The sequence below is a fragment of the Mustelus asterias genome, chromosome 6 (genome assembly GCF_964213995.1).
Source record: "Mustelus asterias chromosome 6, sMusAst1.hap1.1, whole genome shotgun sequence".
In the NCBI taxonomy this organism is placed as follows: domain Eukaryota; kingdom Metazoa; phylum Chordata; class Chondrichthyes; order Carcharhiniformes; family Triakidae; genus Mustelus; species Mustelus asterias.
The window spans coordinates 119,425,466-119,443,837 of record NC_135806.1 but is presented as its reverse complement, the minus strand read 5'-3'; the positions used below and the strand labels follow the sequence as shown (position 1 = coordinate 119,443,837).

The window sequence follows — 18,372 nt, the reverse complement described above, 5'->3', positions numbered from 1 at the left end:
TAATAGAACAATATGTATGCTGTGGAGGGATTGTCTACAGAGTTTCTGTGGGTGGAAGTTCGGAGTGGGAAGGGGTCGATCACTTTGCTGGGAGTTTTCTATAGGCCGCCCAATAGTAACAGGGAGGTGGAGGAGCAGATAGGGAAACAGATCCTGGAGAGTTGCAATAATAGCAGAGTTGTTGTGATGGGAGACTTTCATTTCCCAAACATAGATTGGAATATCCCTAGGGCAAGGGAATTGGATGGGGAGGCATTCGTTAGGTGTGTTCAGGAGGGTTTCCTGACTCAGCATGTGGACAAGCCTACAAGAGAGGCTGTCCTTGATCTGATACTGACCAATGAACCTGGACAGGTGTCAGATCTCTCAGTGGGAGAGCATCTTGGTGATAGCGATTATAACTCTATCTCCTTTATGCTTGCATTGGAAAAAGAGAGGATCAGGCAAACGTGGAAAGCATTTATATGGAGTAAGGGGAAATATGAAGACATAAGGCAGCAAATTAGAGGAGTAAATTGGAAGGAGGTATTCTCGGGGAAATGTACTGAAGAGAGGTGGCAGTTTTTCAAGGAATGTCTGTCTAGAGTTCTACAGGACAACGTTCCGAGCAGACAGGGAGGAGTTGGTAGGTTAAAGGAACCGTGGTGCACGAAAACTGTGCAGGACCTAGTCGAGAAGAAAAGGAAAGCATACAAAAGGTCAGAGAGCTGGACGAAGATAGGGATCTAGATGAGTATACGGCTTGTAGGAAGGGACTAAAGGAGGAAATTAGGAGAGCCAGAAGGGGTCACGAGAAGGCCTTGGCAGGTAGGATTAAGGAAAACCCTAAGGCGTTCTATAAATATGTGAAGAGTAAAAGGATGAGGTGTGAAGGAATAAGGCCTATAAAAAGTGAAGGCGGGAAAATCTGTACGGAACCAGTAGAAATGGCAGAGGTGCTTAATGAGTATTTTGCCTCAGTTTTCACAGAGGAGAAGGACCTAGGTGGATGTACTGCGGGCTTGCGGTGGACTGAAAAGATTGAGTATGTGGACTTTAACAAAGAGGCTGTGCTGGAATCTTTGAATGGCATCAAGATAGATAAGTCGCCGGGTCCGGATGGGATGTACCCCAGGTTACTGTGGGAGGCGAGGGAAGAGATTGCAGAGCCTCTGGCAATGATCTTTGCGTCATCGATGGAGACGGGAGAGGTGCCGGAGGATTGTGGATGTGGTTCCTATTTTCAAGAAGGGTAATAGGGATAGCCCAGGAAATTACAGACCGGTGAGTCTAACCTCAGTGGTTGGTAAGCTGATGGAGAAGATCCTGAGGGACAAGATTTATGAGCATTTAGAGAGGTTTAGTATGCTCAAGAATACTCAGCATGGCTTTGTCAAAGGCAGATCGTGCCTTACGAGCCTGGTGGAGTTCTTCGAAAATGTGACTAAACACATTGACGAAGGGAAAGCAGTAGATGTGGTTTATATGGATATAATGCATGGAGACCATGCAGGCGCTACAACAACGGATGAATGAACACCTCTCGACAATCACCAGGCAAGAGTGTTCTCTTCCTGTCAGGGAACAGTTCAGCAGTCACGGGCATTCAGCCTCTGATCTTTGGGTAAGCGTTCTCCAAGGTGGCCTTCACGACACACAACAATGCAGAATCGCCGAGCAAAAAACTGATAGCCAAGTTCCGCACACACGAGTACAGCCTCAACCGGGATCTTGGGTTCATGTCACACTATCTGTAACCCCCACAACTTGCCTGGGCTTGTTTTGAGACATTATTTGTTTGTTTTTACAGTAACCAGCCCATGTAGAACTAAGACACTTTAGGATTAGCAATTATTATACAAGCAGTAATATGTTTCTAAATGATGAAGTCTCACTCAAGGTTACTATGGCCCCTTAACATGAAGTTCAATTTATTGCAACTATAAAACAAAAGATTAATAACCTAACAATGTCTTGCCAGATACAAAGAAAGTAACTGATACTGAAAAATAGTCACTGAATAACAAATTGAATCCATTTTTGGCTCTTCACTTGTCTCCACTTTCATGAACATATCTCGCAATCAGCATTTTTAAACATATTTCATACCAAAAAGCCACTAAAATATCTGACCAACTCCAGTACTGTTTCAAACTTCATTCATAAATCATTTAGTTATTTCAAACTTGAGTTTTTAAACAGAACGATGAATGATAGTGCTTTCACAAATCAAACTAACAAATGCTACAAACATATTGGCAATTGGGAGAAGTGGGAAAAGACAATTTTTGTCTGCATTTCCATCATGTTCCCATGTTTCATGTACATTCCACAATTCACGTGCAAGTGTAAACTCCGCCACAGAAGTTAATCAGATAATAAATGTTGATCCAACAGTAAAGAAGTTTCCAGAAGTCACTTTCACCTGCCTTGGTGACCTGGAACAGATGCACATTCTCTTCCCTCACCCACAGGTAATAGCTAATCGTCCATTTGTACTACCTTAGCTAGGATTTCAAGAACATTGACACCATTGTGTAAATTGACAGGCAGTAGAGGCAATCATTGAGCAAAGAAAGGTATGAGGAAGCAACACATGATCCTATGGAATACTAAACAACAGAAGTATTTAGTGTTGCAGAACAGGCAGTGCTACTCTGGAGGAAAGGTCACAAACCAGCAGTTCAGGCAAAGGCTGCCAAGAGATGATAATTAATCTTTTTCTGTTTCTTTCCAGGCTCAGGATAGGGCTCTAACAATGGGACATATTGCAGGCTAAACCATGGATATCCTGGGTGATTTTAAATGTGAGGAACTATCACAGCTGAGGTTGGTCCTAAAACTTTTTTTAAAAATCCACTCATGGGATGTGGGCAATGCTGGCTAGGACAGCACTTAATTCCAATCTCCAATTGCCCTCAAGAAGGTTGTGGTGAGCTGTAGTCCATGTGGCTTAGGTACACCCAGAGTGTGGTTAGGGAGGGAATTCCAGGACTTTGATCCAGCAACAGAGGAGGAACAGTGATATATTTCCAAGTCAGGATGGCGAGTAGCTCGGAGGGGAAGTTCCAGGTGGTGGTGTTCCATGCATCTGCCGCTCTTGTCCTTTTAGATGGTATTAAGTGTGAGTTTGGAAGGTGCTGTCCAAGAAGCCTTGGTGAGTTCCTGCAGTGGCACCTTGTAAGTGGTACATACTGCTGCCACAGTGCATCAGTGGGGGGGGAATGGAATCTCAATCAAGCGGGCTGCTTTGTCCTGGATGGTGACAAGCTTCTTGAGTGTTGTTGGAGCTGCACACATTTAGGCAAGGTGAAGAGTGACCACCAAGTTGACCCATGACTTACACAAATCTATGGTCGTCATGATGTGGAGATGCCGGTGTTGGACTGGGGTAAACACAATAAAAGTTTTAACAACACCAGGTTAAAGTCCAACAGGTTTATTTAGTAGCAAATACCATTAGCTTTCGGAGCGCTGTTCCTTCCTTCGACCTGGTGTTGTTAAAACTCTTACTGTGTTTACACAAATCTAGGCAAGATTACAAAATAGTGGTCAGCAACTGATAACCAAGTCAATTGCTCCCTCGCACAAACCCATCCTGGGGACAATGATATCAACTAAATTAACCTAGTTGAGATTGGCTGCCTGAATGAAGACCATGGATCAAGTTGTGTCAACATGGTTCAGTTCAACATCTCACTGTACATGAACACAGTACGTTTCTCATTTCCTTCAATACAGGTAGTCAATTACACACAAATTCCAAAAATAAACAAATGCTCTCTGACTTTATAAGCCACAGTCATCATTTCAGCTCATGCTTCTGAACAACTATAAAAAGGAGTTTCACCATGATATAATTTAAGCTCAGTAAGAAGTCTCACAACACCAGGTTAAAGTCCAACAGGTTTATTTGGTAGCAAATACCACAAGCTTTCGGAGTACAGCTCCTTCGTCAGATGGGGTGGATATCTGTTCTCCAACAGTGCACAGACACAGAAATCAAGTTACAGAATACTAATTAGAATGCAAATCTCTACATCCAGCCAGGTCTTAAAGGTACAGATAATGTGGGTGGAGGGAGCATTCAGCACAGGTTAAAGAGATGTGTATTGTCTCCAGACAGAACAGCTAGTGAGATTCTACAAGCCCAGGAGGCAAGCTGTGCGGGTTACTGATAATGTGACATAAATCCAACATCCCGGTTTAGGCTGTCCTTATGTGTGCGGAACTTGGCTATCAGTTTCTGCTCAGCTACTCTGCGCTGTCGTGTGTCGTGAAGGCCGCCTTGGAGAACGCTTACCTGAAGATCCAAGGCTGAATGCCCGTGACTGCTGAAGTGCTCCCCCACAGGAAGAGAACAGTTTTGCCTGGTGATTGTCGAGCGGTGTTCATTCATCCGTCGTCGTAGCGTCTGCATGGTTTCCCCAATGGACCATGCCTCGGGACATCCTTTCCTGCAGCGTATCAGGTAGACAACGTTGGCCGAGTTGCAAGAGTAGGTACCGTGTACCTGGTAGATGGTGTTCCCACGTGAGATGATGGCATCCGTGTCGATGATCCGGCACATCTTGCAGAGGTTGCTGTGGCAGGGTTGTGTGGTGTCGTGTCGTGGTCACTGATCTCCTGAAGGCTGGGTAGTTTGCTGCGGACAATGGTCTGTTTGAGGTTGCGTGGTTGTTTGAAGGCAAGAAGTGGGGGTGTGGGGATGGCCTTGGCGAGATGTTCGTCTTCATCAATGACATGTTGAAGGCTCCGGAGGAGATGCTGTAGCTTCTCCGCTCCAGGGAAGTACTGGACGACGAAGGGTACTCTGTCCACTGTGTCCCGTGTTTGTCTTCTGAGGAGGTCGGTGCGGTTTTTCGCTGTGGCGCGTCGGAACTGTTGATCGATGAGTCGAGCGCTATATCCTGTTCTTATGAGGGCATCTTTCAGCGTCTGGAGGTGTATGTTTAAACACTCTGGTGGCAAGGTGTCTTAATGAGAGATCCCAACCAGATACTTGGTCTCCATCAACAGCTTCATAACATCGCCTGAATTTGCATCTGCCGGAGCGGAAACGTACATTCATGCCTTTTGTTACCTCTTGACTTGGCTATTACAGCACATTGGTAAGGGTAGAATGTAGGAGACCAGACAAACAAGAAATCATCCAAACCCCTGCAGCCCTCACACCAAATCCCATTCATCTATCACCCTTGTGCTTATTGACTGACATTGGTTTCACAGAATCATTACGGTGCAGAGGGAGGCCATTTGGCCCATCATTTCTGCACTGGCTCTCCAAATGAGCATTATGACTTAGTTAATTAAAGGCCCCAGCAAAAGGATTGAACTCTCAACCCTTGCTTTCCACTCAAGTAAAATCTTAAGTTCAAATTCTTATCCGAGGCTTTCAAACCCGTCCAATGCCTCACCCCATCCCGTGTAATTTCCTCCTGCCTCAATCCTGTGGTCATCTAATTCTGGCCTTGAGCATCCCTGATTCATGATGTGGAGATTCCGGCGTTGGACTGGGGTAAACACCGTAAGAAATTTAACAACGCCAGGTTAAAGTCCAACAGGTTTATTTGGGAGCAAATGCCACTAGCTTTCGGAGCGCTGCCCCTTCCACCTGACAAAGGGGCAGCGCTCCGAAAGCTAGTGGCATTTGCTATCAAATAAACCTGTTGGACTTTAACCTGGTGTTGTTAAACTTCTTACTGTGTCATCCCCGATTCACCATGGGTGCTCGTGCCTTCATTTGCTGAGGCACTAAGCTCTGAAATTCCCACCTGACATCTCTCTTCCTTTCTACCTCTCTTTCCTCCTTTTAAGATATTCCTTAAACTCAACTCTTTAATTAATTTTTGGGCCATCTGCCCAAACATCTTCTCAAGTGACTCAGTACCTAATTTTGTTTAATGTTCGCCCGAAGCATCTTGGAATGTACTTCATTAAAGGTTAAGCATAAATGAGTTTGTTATTTTCGTTGTCAGGGACAAAATTAATTCTCACTCGGAGCAGCCTGGGTAAATAAGAGCCAGCAGATTTTATTTAACATATTTGTTCATGGGGTGTGGGTGTCACTGGCAAGGTCAGCATTTATCATCCATCTGTAATTGTCCGAGATTGAGGTGTGCTGTCTTTTTGAACTACTACAGTCCACGTGTTGTAGGTACACCCATAGTGTTCTCAGTTAAAGAATTCCAGGAATTTGACCCAGCGACAGTGAAGGAACAGCAAAATATTTCGTGTCAGGATGGTGTGGGGCTTGGAGGTGGTGATGTTCCCTTGTAGCTGCTGCCTTTATTCTTCTAGGCGGTAGAGGTCACAGGTTTAGAGGGTGCTACTGAAGGAACTTTGATGAGTTGCTGCAGTACATCTTGTAAATGGTGAAAGCTACTGCCACTGTGCTCCAGGGGAAGAGGGCAGTGAGTGTTTAGGGTGTTGGATCGGGTGCTAATCAAGTCGGCTACTATGTCCTAGATGGTGCAAACTTCTGGTATGTTGATGGAGCTGCACAGTGGGGAACATTCTGTTGTACTTCTGACTTGTGCCTTGTAGTTGGTGGACAGGCTTTGGGGCCTGACAAGAGGTTCGACTAACCTAACTAAGCTCTTTTGACAAAATAACAAATGAGTTGAAGGTGGCCACATGGTGGTTGTTGCACAGATACAGACTTTTAAAGGCAATTGATAAAGTGCCGGTCTATGCCAGAAAATAGAACTACATGGGATTTATAGTGGTAATGTGCATACCCAACTGGCGAAGGACTATAAGGCAGGAAGAGTGGTGGCTAACAGATTTTTTTTTTTTAACTGCAGAGAAGTATGCAACATAATCTCCAGGGATGGTAATAGGCTTATCTTGTTATACATAAACAGCCTCAATCTGTATACAGAGTACAATTTCTGCATTTTGCAGATAATAGGAAGGAGCAGGATAGTAACAGACTTCGTATAGACGTAGACAGACTAGCGAATGGCTGAGAAGCAGTTTAATGCAGGGAGTGTGATATGATACACTTTGGGAGAAGCAAAAAGAAGAGACTGTACAATCTAGTGGGACTATTCCAAGGAGGTGCAAGAGTAGAGAAACCCAAGGGTGCACATTCTCAAATCCTTGAAGGTGAAAAGGCAAGTCGATAAGGCAGTTAATGTAGCATAAAGAATCCTTTGTAATTAGAGACATTGTGTACAAAAACAAGGCAGTCATGCTCAGATGTTTAAGTCTCAGCTGGAGCATTGTGTAGCATTCTAGGCAACACACTTAAGAAATGATAAGATATTGGTGAATGCAAACAGGAGGTTTACCAAGATGGTACCGGGTGAAGGACTTCAGTTATGTAGAGAGATTAGAGAAGCTGGGATTATTCTTCTTAGAGCTGAGAAGGTTAAGGGGAGGTGGATTAGAAGTACTCAAAGTTATGAAGAGTTTTGATAAAGCAACTAGAAAGAAACTGTATTCCTTTGGTGGGTAAGTCACCAGATTTAAAACTTTAAATAGAATGGAGGGGATATTCAAAGGAATTATTTCATAGAGGGGTTTTCTGATCTGGAATACGAGTGGACTGATATTTGAAGCAAACCTAGTTTGCAGGAATGTGGGGGCTTAATTGGTCAGTGGGACTAAATCAGATAGCACTTTCAAGAGTCAGTACAGGTATGACAGGTCAAATGGCCTCCTTTTCCTCCTGCAATTACAGTCCTTCTGCACTGTAAAATCATAATGATTCTAATACCTCCACAGTCTATCACATCTTCTACCCGATGCCAGTGGATTGCACAATTGTCCTCTGAAATAGATGGGAAATTGGACAACAGGATTTTTTTTTTTTAATGCCTGGAGTTAAATAAATAATAGCATGATTTCTGGAGCCAGGGTAGGATTCTTCACCCACCAAAAAGCTGTCCACAGTTGAAATCAGGACCAAGGTCTTTGCCTGATCCTTCTTTTGTAGGTGACACCAGGTAAGCGAGGACAGGACTGGGATCAGCTGTGAAGTCCACAATTGTTGAACAGTTATCTCATTGTTATTCATCAACTGGATTCACATCAAAAATGGCTATTTGATTAAAACATCAGGTGGCAACCAGAAACCATAGAAGTCAACTCCAGCACAAAACACCTTCAGAAGACTGAAAACAAAACAAAAAAAGGAAGTCACCTCATCCATCTTAAACTGTATTTGCCGCATACCAGGCTCAGGAACATCATTGGATGTGGACAGATAGAACCATAATTCAACTGCCTTTAGCAATTAGAACAAGATCATTAAGTCTTGATTTTACTTATTCTTTCATGGGACGTGGACATCACTGGCAAGGCCAGCATTTATTGCCCATACCTAATTGCCCTTGAACTGAGTGACTTGCTAGGCCATTCCAAAGGGCAGTTAAGAGTCAACCATATTGCTGTGGATCTGGAGGCATATGTAGGCCAGACCATGCAAGGATGACAGATTTCCTTCCCCAAAAAGGAGATTAGTGAACTTGGTAAAAGTTTTTTTTTTTCAATACCGATGCCAGTTTCATAATCTCAGTAGTGGTGACTATCAATTCCAGATTTTATTACTTGAATTGAAATTCCACCTGCTGCTGTGGTGGGATTTGAACCCATGTCTCCAGAGCATTAGCCTTTTTTCATTCATTCATGAGACATGGGCGTCAGTGGTTGGACCAGCACTTATTGCCTGGATTACCACTTTGCCATCACCAGCCACCCACCACAATTCCATCCAACAGGCAGGTGACTACACCCCAAAAGTCTAACTAGCAGTAGAGCAAATTGGGACCTCCTGAGATCATGACAGGCAAAATGCAAAACTTTTGTTCTTTTTCATATCGAAATGTGCAGAGACACAAAATCATGCTAGTAATAACAGGCATCTTCAATCTACGTAGAGACGCTTTGGATTCTGCAGTGTTGCATTACTCCAGCTCTTGTACTGGAGCCAATAATGTTATTCTATCACCTTAGGGCCAGGAGCACTAAAAAGATGAGACTCTTCCTCTATACAAGTTTAGATTTTCCCAATGAATTTGCTTAATACTGGCCTTAAACTAAACAGCGTCACAAATAACTCTCAGAATCATAGCGAAAGGGCTCAGGTTATTGAAAGCAACAATATATCACTTCAACTTAAACTAATTGTAGGCCCCAGCATAATCTAATTCAATCACAGAAACAAGATGAAGCATACCATTTAGCTTATTGAGCCTTTTCTGCCGTTCATTTTGATCATGGCTGATCTGCAACATAACTCAATTTACAAGCTTTCACTGTGCATCAGTGGTGGAGGGAGTGAATGTTTGCAAATGGGGTGCCAATCAAGCAGGTTATTTTGTCCAGGATGGTGTCGAGCTTCTTGAGTATTGTTGGAGTTGCACTCACCCAGGCAAGTGGGGAGTATTCCATCCCACTCCTGACTTTGTATCCTGTAAATGAGGGACATGCTTTGGGGAGTCGGGGGGGGGGGGGGGGGGGAGGGTGCAGTGGAGGAAGTGTGTTCCATCAGCCTGGAAAGGCGCAGCTCTCATTTTAAAGTTATGCCTCCTTGATCTAGGCTCTTTGCACCAGAGGAAATAGGGTAGGTAGAAATCAACTCCTTTGATCATCTTAAAATACCTCACTGAGATCATGTATTAATATTTTATATTCAAGAGTATACAAGCCTTGTTGAAGCAACTTGTCCTCATATAACCTTTTCAAATTCCTTATGCTCACATTAAAATAAATTATAAATGACAATGTGTGCCAGATACGAGATGCTCAGTGTTACAGGTTCATGGCAAACAGCCATTTTCCATTGGCACAGTTTCCTTTGACCCAGAACCCGTACCTTCATAGGCAAAGAGTAAGAGACATGAAGAAACAGAAAGTCAGGAAGATGGTATTGGGGAGCAAGTGAGGGCAAAACCTGGATTCATACAGGCTCTTCACATTCAATGAAGTATGAAGTGTCACTGTTATAAAAAGGGGACAAACACTAGAGTCAACCTCAAAATATTGCGGATGTGCACCAAATTCTCCTGTCTTCAGTGAAGGACAGTAAAATAAGATTTCAGAATAATGTACAGAAGCCAAAATTATACTCAAACAGTTCACCTCCAGGGATATTTCCTGGGAACTCAAATTATCATTATTTCTTTAAGGATTGGCCATATAGTTAAGTTACTTGATACAAGAAGTTAAAAGTTTATCAATCACAAGTAAGGCTTACATGAACACTGCAATGAAGTTACTGTGAAATTCCCCTAGTTAGGTGACACACTAAACATACTATATAGGAGCAGAAGGTTGCAAAGGAAAATTGATAGACTGAGTGCCCAAAGCAATGGCAGATGGAATTTAATGTGGGAAAATGAGAGTTCATTCACTTTGGACACAATAAAATACTTTGATCTATCTTTTTAGATAGATCACAGATTCACCAAATGGATAGTAGAAGCTAAAGGGTTAAACTATAAATGACAGCCTGCACAGACTAGTCTTGCATCCCCAGAAGATTAAGGGTGATTTATTGGAGGTGCTCAAGATGATTAAACAACATGATAGGGAGAAACTATTCCGTCCAACGGAAATAACCTTAAAAATTAGAGCCAAGGCCATTCAAGTGTGACTAGTCACAAAAGGTAGTGAAAATCTGGAATCCTCTTCCCTCAATAAGCTTAGGATAGGTCAATTGAAAATTTCAAAACTCAGTTGGATTTTTTTTTGGTTGAGAAAGGGCATCAAGGATTACAGAACCAAGACAGGTAGATGGAGTTAAGAGACAGATCAGTCATGATCGAACTGGACAACAAAATAGATGCACCATGCTGAATGGCCTTACTGTTTCTATTAACAAGAGAGGCATGTGGAAGTAGTCAGATTCAGCCAATAGGAGTTAAAGTATTCTTCAGGATAATGTTTCTTACAATAGGAAAATGCTGCTCTCCACACATGTTCACACTCATCACAACATAAGGAATACCACAGCACTGGGATATATATAATTTTAGGATCAGGAACAAACAATAGGAAGCAAAGGAAAAAGTTAATTTTGTTCCACATTTGGCAAGACAATACCCAAGGTGCCTCAATATTTACATTCGAGTCAATTTAAGTAATTTAACATATGTAGATTTGGGAGTGAGATTGGAGTAATGAAAAACATACAACATAGGCAATATAATAAGAAAGAGAGACTTGTAACTTGCTGAGCAACATTATACATGTGCAAAGTATCCTTTTTACTAATTCATGGGATGTGGGCATCACTAACCAAAGCCAGGATTTGATGCCTATCGCTAACTGTTCTAGTAGTGTCCTTGTAGTGTAGGATCTTCCAGAATGCTGTTGGGGAGGGAATTCCAGGATTTTGACCCAGTGATGAAGAAGCAATGGCGACATAACTGCAATTCAGGATGGCACATGACTAAAGACCAACTTAAGGTAGTGGTATTCCGACCCAACTGCTACCCTTATTCTTCATGTCAGGAGAGGATATTGGTTTGAAAGAAGCTTCAGAGGAGCCTTGGTAAATTGCTGTAATACATTTGTAGATAGTCAACATGACAGGAATGGCTCACCAGTTGTGAGGGAGAGAATGTTTAAGGCAGTGGATGGGTTACCAAATCAAGCGGGCTGCTTTATCTTGGATGGTATCAAGCTTGAGTGCACTCATCTAGGCATGTGGGGAGTATTCCATCATGCTCCGGTGTGTGCCTTGTAGATTGTGGGCAAGCTTTGGGGAGTCAGGAGTTGGAACTACTTGCTGCAGGATTCCCAGCCTCTGACCTGCTCTTGTAACCACTGTATGCTTATAGTTGGGACAATTAAGTTTCTGGTTAATGGTGTCCTTCAGGATATTCATGGTTAGGGATACAATTAACTAATCACTGGGACGCTTGGCCCACGCAATACCAGGTATACTGGCATGGATGTTGCTCAATTGTGTGATAGGCAAAGTCTTTTCAGACTGATGGAGGCATCCTCTTAGTGGAACTTACTACTCCCTTATCCATTGCAGTCAAACAGCACGTTCCTATCAGAGTACTGACTCTACTCAACCAGCCCATGCTTGCAAAAATCCAAATTAAACATCGACTGTTAGATGTGATTCTGCGATTGGGCATCGCTTACTGAACAATCCTGAATGACCCAACAACTACACGAACAACCAGTTTAGCTCAATAATGTGGCTCTTTTACACTTGCTAGCAGCAGCATACATTCTTCTCGTGGAGAGCCGTATGTTCAAGCCTTGTGCCTTTGTTGCATTACCCTGGTGTTTGGACAGTGACTAGTTCTACATTATTTTCTCCATGGCAATGCCTCAGAGTCAAATTGCCAACCAAACACCCTTTTCTCCTGTAATACAAATTGTTATGGAGGTTTGAAATTTAGCATTCTTGCATTTATTCGGATGAGCTCAAGACGAAAAACTTTAGCAACAGGTCTCCCTTTTCAGCAATATTCATTTTTAGTACACTGCTAAAGTGTGCTCCTCATTCTTCCCTAAAGCTTCAAATATTTGTGATTTCCGCCCCCAACTCCTGCATTTATTTTTCATACTCTACTTAATATGCTAGTGTTAACACAGCACCATTTGATGAATCAGTCACAGCTGCTGACAGCTCTGAACGGAAATACAATAATCTATCATTGCGATGCCAATGTATCAGTTTTCTGAACAGAAATGAACTTCATTTAAATGCACTACAAACAATATCTGCTGTAATATTCAAAAGGAGAATGTAATATTTACATAAATATGTAGTTAAATGAATTTAATGTGGCCTACCCCAGTTTATAGCTCAATTTGTTGGAAAAGTCCTACAATATCATTTTCAGAAGTACAGCAAAAAAAAAAATATCAGGAGTTAGAAAAGCTGCAATAAATTACAGTAAACATTGTGTTATCTGGCACTCTACCAACCAGTATCTGACAGCTGAAGTTTCTTTCAAAAAGCCAATCACTTTCAATGGTCATGTGGCAACTTGAGGCTACAAATAAAAGGTAGTTGAATGCATTGTTTAAAACAGGGGTCTCCAAACTACGGCCCGCGGGCCACATCTGGCCCGCAGCCTGTGGGGCGGGACAGGATTCCCGATGCTGAAAACACTCCCGCGTCCGGAACCCCGCCGTTGACTCAGGATCCGGACGCGGGGACAGAAGCCACAGGCCGGACATTTGCTGCCGCTCCGCGCAGTGTCTGATGGACCCATGGGAATCCCTGCCCTCTTTACCAGCCTATTGTCCAAATCAGAGCTGCCGTCCTGTGACTGACAGTTCATTAAACGAATCAGCAATTGAGACATCTGTTATCCAATTGCCGCTCTGCATTGACTGAGTGACAGCTGCTTTATCCAATCCGTAAGCTCCATCTGTCCGAAATGAGCAAGAACAATGGCGGCGGCAATTCAGACCAATTCAGTTATGGAAGGAAAAAAAAAGAAAAAGTGGACAGTGAGTTCCGCCTGTTTAATGAAGAATGGGGTGTAAAGTACTTGTTTGTACAAGCAGGTGATAAAGCCTCGTGTCTCATATGTAACAAAACTGTTGCAGTTTTGAAGGAGTACAATGTACGTCGGCACTATGAGACCAAACATGAACCAAGTTATTCCCAATTCACAGGAACACAGCGTTCGGAAAAATTTGAATCAATGCAATGCAGGTCGCTTTCCCAACAAGCTTTTTTTTAAAAAAAACAGAAGATAACTGAAAATGAAGCTTTAACCAGGGCCAATTACAAACTAGCTTATGTGTTGGCTAAAAGAGGAAAGCCATTCACTGATGGAGATCTCAACAAAAAGAGTGTATAATGGAAGCAGTGGAAGAGTTATGCCCAGAAAAAGCAAATCTGTTCAAAATCATCAGTCTTGCGCCAAATACTGTTGCTCGTAGAATTGAGGATATCGGAAGCAATATATTTCATCAAATTGCAGACAAAGCAAGAAATTTTCAGTTGTATTCTCTCGCACTTGATGAATCGACTGATGTGTGTGACACATCACAACTTCTAGTATTCATCCGTGGCGTCGACAGTGAATTTAATGTCACACAAGAATTAGCATCAGTGCATAGCATGCAGAGCAACTGGAGAAGACATCTTCAAAGAATTGCAAAAAACTGTGTTAGAATATAACCTGGAGTGGAATAAACTGCAATGCGTGACAATTGATGGGGGAAAGAACATGTCTGGGGTGAAGAAAGGTTTCGTTGGACAAATCACAAAAGCTTGTGAGGTTGGTGGATTCTCAAAGCCCATGTTTCTGCATTGCATTATCCATCAACAAGCATTGTGCGGAAAGTATGTGGATATGTTTTGCGTTCTGAAACCTGTTGTTTCAACAGTGAATTTCATTCGATCTCACGGGCTTAATCATCACCAGTTTTGTGATTTTCTGAAAGAAACTGAGATGGAGTTCAGTGACTTGCCTTATTATACAGCAGTTCGATGGCTTTAGTTGTGGAAAGGTTCTTTCAGCTCAGAGGAAATGGATTCCTTTCTCACAGAGAAGAATCGACCCAAACCACTTTTATCAAACACTGACTGGCTCTGGAAATTGGCATTTTTTGCAGACGTGACAGGCCATATGAATCAATTGAATCTGAAGTTGCAAGGTGAAACAAATTTGATTTGTGATCTATACGCGCATGTCAAGGCATTCAGGGCAAAACTGATGCTATTTCAAGGACAGCTGAAAGTTCATAACTCGGTTCATTTTCCATGTTGTGAAAAATTTCATTAAGTGAAGCAGAATTTCCTTCTTCATTTGCAACAGAAATCATTATGGACTTGCAGAAACAATTTCAGGAACGATTTTCTGATCTTGATGGAGAAACAGATGAAATAAAGCTGTTTCAAAATCCATTTGGCTGCAATGTTGAAACAGTCAGTTTCAAATGGAAATTGATCTCCAATCAGATGACATGCTGAAAGACAAGTATAAAGAAGGAAATCTGATCCAATTTTATAAATCTTTGCAGCCTAAGCAGTTTCCAAATTTGAAGCGATTTGCTTGTGGATTTGTATCAGTTTTTGGTACAACGTACCTGTGTGAACAAACATTTTCAAAAATGAAGTGCGTCAAGTCCAAATATCGAGCAAATTTATCTGATGAGCATTTGAAGTCCACTCTAATAATTGGCTCCTCAAGCTTGAAACCTCAGTTCAGCAACATTTTGAAATTAAAGCAGTTCCATCATTCCCATTAATCTTGTGCAAAATTTGATTTGTTGTAAGCACAGCATTGTTTCTTTGTAGTTGTCACATTTCTCTTTTGTTCCGAATCATATCATGCTGATTACAAAGATGATCCAAATAAAACTTATTCATTCAAATGTTATTCATTCTTTATGAAACTAATTATTTTTCTTTGGCCCCCGAAAGTGTAAAATATACGATGTGGCCCTCGTACTGAAAAGTTTGGAGACCCCTGGTTTAAAAGAAAGAACTTCTTTACATAAATAAATAACACGTTTAACAAAAATAGCAGCACGGTGGCACAGTGGTTAGCACTGCTGCCTCACAGCGCCAGGGACCCAGGTTCAATCCCAGGCTCGGATCACTGTCTGTGTGGAGTCTGCATGTTCTCCCCGTGTTTGCATGGGTTTCCTCCGGGTGCTCCGGTTTCCTCCCACAGTCCAAAAGACATGCTGGTTAGGTGCATTGGCCATGCTAAATTCTCCCTCAGGTGTACCCAAACAGGGTGCCAGAGTGTGGTGACTAGGGGATTTTCACAGTAACTTCATTGCAGTGTGAATGTAAGCCTACTTGGTGACTAATAAATAAATTTTACTTTAACTCAGCAAAATAGTAACAACTACGAAGACAGAAGCACTAGTAAAACAGATCTTGCAGACTGAAAAAACACACCAAAGCCTGTATATGCTCAGAACCCTCAAAACAGATGTCAATAAAAACAGTTACATAGGAGAAAGAGCACTCTGTACTCAAATATGACACTATTTCCCCTTAAATTTCAATTCCCCATCAGGATGGAAATATAAAAGTCTATCAGGAGCTTTGCAGTTGCACTGCGACCTATGCAGTACCACTGGTGGGCACATTAAGAAGTCTCACAACACCAGGTTAAAGTCCAACAGGTTTATTTGGAATCACAAGCTTTTGGAGCACTGCTCCTTCATTAGGCGAGCCCCCGTCCAACACCGACATTTCCATATCATGAATATCAGTGGTGAATCATGTAACATTTAATCTGGGATCATGGGTGAAGAAGAGGAGATAAATTAATCTGTACATGAACGTTCCTCGTCCATTCCCCCACCAAAGTCAATTCACAAACCTGGAAACACGAACCAATTCCTGGTGAACATTCAACAGCAGCATTAACTTCTACCATATTATCTAGAACTCTGAAACTTTTCCTGACTCGGAGTCATAAAGGTACACAAATATGGTCTTGGTGTCTGCGAACAGCTCTTCATGTTGCAGTCTCATGACCCAAGATACTGGAACACTTTGGTTTAAAATCCCAGTATTCACTTCTGGTCACTACCAAAGTTCCAGTAGCCACTTCGGGTCACTACCAAAGTTCCTGACGTAGACCTGACCATCTGGTTTGAACTGCCCCTCTTTGGCACGGTCGTCATGTCCCTCATTCTGCTTCTCTTGCCTCCTGCCACTTTTACTCAGATCTGGCGAAGCAGATCCAGGTGAAACTTCAGCCTTCCATCTAGCAAGGATTCCACTGAAGAGAGCCGGTTGTATATTGTGGCATGATATGATAGTGGAATAAAAATCTTGAGCGCTTTATACTCAAAGTATCACATGACATTCTCTTCAATCCCTCCTCTAGATTTTGAGCAGCTTGCTCTGCCAAACTATTTGAGAAGCTGGATGAAACAGCACAGTACATATCATTCTTTTGCATAAATTCTTGAAACACTTCACTTGTAATTGTAGTGCCGTTATCAAAAACAAATGAATCTGGTAGAGCATGAGTGACAAAACTTTGATGTGCCTATTTATTTTGAATGTGCATCTACAACAACCAAAAACCATGTTGTTCATGAAAGGTCCCACAAAGTCCACATGCAGTCTGGACCACAGCCCACTCCTGAAGATGAAGAGGTGCTAGTGGCACCATCTCCCAGTTTATCTGATATGTCAAACAGGAATTCACCTTGTCCTCCAAGTTCAGATCCATATTAGGCCTCTAAACACCCTGACTAGACCTTTTCATTCCAGAGCCTCATGAATTTCATCCATGACTTGCGAACGACCAGGATGACTCTTGGCCCCCACAGTATGTATCAATCTTGCACATTTAACACACAAGATTTCAACTCATCATTTTCCATGATAGCTGGCCACTCTTGCATTAGAAATCTTTTAACCTGCACCAAAATAGGATCTCTGTCGATCCACTGCTTAATCTGCTTCGCACATACTCGAGGGACTTGTGTATTCCTCAGTAAGAAAATTGCTCAAAAATAATATCTTGGATGGCAAATCCAGTGAAAGGAGACAACTCAACATATCTGCTTTTGCATTGTCTTTTGCTGATTTGTACACTATATTGTACTGATTAGCCGACAACGTAAGCAGCCAGCATTATATTCTTGCTGAGGAATACATTGCGACTCACTGAAAGGACTCAACGTCTTGTGGTCAATACATATGGTGAGTGGATGGCTGTAGAGGTTCTGATGGAATCTTTTCACCGCAAAAACAACAGCTGAACCTTCTAGTCCAACCGTAAGTATCCCTTTTCAGCATCCCCGATGAAAAACTGATGGGTTTTTCAGACCTGCCTCTATTAAATGAGGAAGTACCACCCCCATAGCAAGTTCCTTGTCTGGATCAAAATGGACCAACATATTAGCCGATTGCAGCTGCACTTTCACATCCTTGAAAGCCGCCTTCTGTGCAGATTCCCACTTCCATTTAGTTTCTTCGTGCGGAAGTAGGTACAACATTGTAGACAGGTCTGACAAAACAGTTGTATAATAGTTATCAAACCCAAAAGTGACCCAAGCTCATTCCTGGATTCCGGAGATTCCTTAATGGCTCGAATTGTCTCCTCCATAGGAGATGAGGATTTGACATTGAATCTGTGACCTAGAAATTCCACGCTCTGTGCCTGGAAAATGCACCTGCTCTGCTTCAGACATAGCCTCACCTCAGAAAACCCCTTTTAGAACTTGATCCAGATTGCTGGGGTGCTCCTCCCCAGTCTTCCCTGTAATTAAGATGTCATCCAAACAGACTGCAACCCAAGGAATGCCTTGCAATAGGTTGTCGATCATCCTTTGAAAGATTGGACTGGACGATACACTAAAAACCAAAAGATTGTACTTGAGCAACTCAAATGCGTGCTGATAGTCTTGTACTGCTTCAAATTTTCCTCTAGCAAGAGTTGTTTGATGTGGCTGGGTCATATCTAGTTTTGAAAACGT

The 18,372-nt window shown here is 42.4% G+C and overlaps 1 protein-coding gene across 9 annotated transcripts in view; it reads right to left on the bottom strand.

Annotated features, from left to right (window-relative positions):
• Positions 1–18,372, bottom strand: part of LOC144495127 (long-chain-fatty-acid--CoA ligase 1-like) — a 190,326-nt gene that overhangs the window by 139,378 nt on the left and 32,576 nt on the right. The gene's annotated exons all lie outside the window — the stretch shown is intronic.